The 2,500-nt window shown below is 55.0% G+C and overlaps 2 non-coding genes across 2 annotated transcripts; both read right to left on the minus strand.

Moving 5' to 3' along the window:
* Positions 1-98: 98 nt before the first annotated feature.
* On the minus strand, positions 99-252 carry LOC146142868 (5.8S ribosomal RNA). The gene has a single exon (XR_014499202.1). It is a non-coding gene; the product is annotated as a 5.8S ribosomal RNA (ribosomal RNA).
* Positions 253-499: 247 nt separating this feature from the next.
* LOC146142869 (small subunit ribosomal RNA) lies at positions 500-2,310 on the minus strand. Its single transcript, XR_014500218.1, has one exon. It is a non-coding gene; the product is annotated as a small subunit ribosomal RNA (ribosomal RNA).
* Positions 2,311-2,500: the final 190 nt, after the last annotated feature.

The following is a 2,500-nucleotide window of genomic DNA, read 5'->3' on the forward strand; positions in this document are numbered from 1 at the left end:
CGCGCATCGTGCCGTGCTGTCTTGAGCGGGACGGGCGCTCGCGCGTCCGACGCCGCAGCAGCCGCGCGGAGAAATCCCCGCGCGGAACGTTTGCAACGCGACCCTGAGGCGGGCGCGGCCCCGGGATTGACCCGAGGCAGCAATTTGCGTTCAGAACGTCGATGCTCAATGTGTCCTGCAATTCACACTAATTCACGCAGCTAGCTGCGTCCTTCATCGACTCACGAGCCGAGTGATCCACCGCCAAGAGCCATCCACGATTGTTTCGCTCGCACAGTGCCTCGCACTATAGGGTGACAAAATAGACCGCGCCGAGCGGTCGGCCAGGCCGACGCTTGAAGCCGGAGCGCGCGGCACCGCGGCACTCGACGCGCAAACATTACCGGGTGACCGAATCGCCGGCCGGCGCGCCGCTCCTCGCGGGTCGGGCGCCGGGTAGCAAAGACTTTTTCTCTCGCTTGTCCGAGTTTCGCGTTCGCCGAAGCGTTTGCGAGACCGTTAATGATCCTTCCGCAGGTTCACCTACGGAAACCTTGTTACGACTTTTACTTCCTCTAAATGATCAAGTTAGATCGTCTTCTCGGACGCCGGCTCGACCGTTGCCGGCCGCGCCAGGTCCAATCGGAGGACCTCACTAAACCATTCAATCGGTAGTAGCGACGGGCGGTGTGTACAAAGGGCAGGGACGTAATCAACGCGAGCTAATGACTCGCGCTTACTGGGAATTCCTCGTTCAAGGGAAATAATTGCAATTCCCTATCCCTAGCACGACCGGGGTTCAGCGGGTTACCCAGACCTGTCGGCCAAGGCGAGCACATGCTGATCCGGTCAGTGTAGCGCGCGTGCGGCCCCGAACATCTAAGGGCATCACAGACCTGTTATTGCTCAATCTCGTGTGGCTAAACGCCACTAGTCCCTCTAAGAAGTTAGACGCCGACCGATTGGGTCGCGTAACTAGTTAGCAAGCCAGAGTCTCGTTCGTTATCGGAATTAACCAGACAAATCGCTCCACCAACTAAGAACGGCCATGCACCACCACCCACAGAATCAAGAAAGAGCTCTCAATCTGTCAATCCTCACTGTGTCCGGGCCGGGTGAGATTTCCCGTGTTGAGTCAAATTAAGCCGCAGGCTCCACTCCTGGTGGTGCCCTTCCGTCAATTCCTTTAAGTTTCAGCTTTGCAACCATACTTCCCCCGGAACCCAAAGACTTTGGTTTCCCGCAAGCTGCCGGAGAGGTCGTAAAACTAACGCCCCCCGATCGCTAGTTGGCATCGTTTATAGTCAGAACTAGGACGGTATCTGATCGTCTTCGAACCTCTGACTTTCGCTCTTGATTAAAGAAAACATTCTTGGCAAATGCTTTCGCAGTCGTTCGTCTTGCGCCGATCCAAGAATTTCACCTCTAACGGCACAGTACGAATGCCCCCGTCTGTCCCTCTTAATCATTACCTCGCGCTCCGAAAACCAACAAAATAGAACCGAGGTCCTATTCCATTATTCCATGCACCATTATTCAGGCGAATCGCCTGCTTTGAACACTCTAATTTTTTCAAAGTAAACGTTCCGGCCGCCGCCGACACTCAGTCAAGGGCACCGGCGGAGAACCGGAGGTGAGGCCAGGACGGCCAGTACACGCCTTGCGACGGACCGGCCGCCTGCGCCCAAAATCCAACTACGAGCTTTTTAACCGCAACAACTTAAATATACACTTTTGGAGCTGGAATTACCGCGGCTGCTGGCACCAGACTTGCCCTCCAATGGATACTCGTTAAAGGTTTTAAAGTGTACTCATTCCAATTACAGGGCCTCGTTTAGAGTCCTGTATTGTTATTTTTCGTCACTACCTCCCCGCGTCGGGAATGGGTAATTTGCGCGCCTGCTGCCTTCCTTGGATGTGGTAGCCGTTTCTCAGGCTCCCTCTCCGGAATCGAACCCTGATTCTCCGTTACCCGTAAGAACCTCGGTAGGCCAGTACCGTACCGACGAAAGTTGATAGGGCAGACACTTGAATGATCCGTCGCCGGTGCGAGACCGTGCGATCCGCAAAGTTATCCAGAGTCACCAAAGGTTGCGGGCCGAAGCCCGGTCGGTTTTTGGTCTGATAAAAGCACGCCTCCCGCGAGGTCGGCGCTTCACGCATGTATTAGCTCTAGCATTTCCACAGTTAACCACGTAAAACGTACGATCAAATGAACCATAACTGATTTAATGAGCCATTCGCAGTTTCACTGTACGAGAGCTCGTACTTAGACTTGCATGGCTTAATCTTTGAGACAAGCATATGACTACTGGCAGGATCAACCAGGTAGCTACTTTAGCGTAGCCCCGAAAGGCCGACGAAGGAGGCGCCGCTGATGCGGCGCCGTCGCTCGGTCGATGCGAAACCCGAAGGCTTCTCTCCGTTAAAATTTCGTTCTTTGCTCGGCTGCCCGAACTCAGAAAACCGTCACCGCCCGTCGCACCCGCCGGAGTAAGACTTCGTCGGCAGGCCTTTCGAC

This window comes from Ascidiella aspersa, chromosome 5 (genome assembly GCF_963924565.1).
Source record: "Ascidiella aspersa chromosome 5, kaAscAspe10.2, whole genome shotgun sequence".
In the NCBI taxonomy this organism is placed as follows: Eukaryota; Metazoa; Chordata; class Ascidiacea; order Phlebobranchia; family Ascidiidae; genus Ascidiella; species Ascidiella aspersa.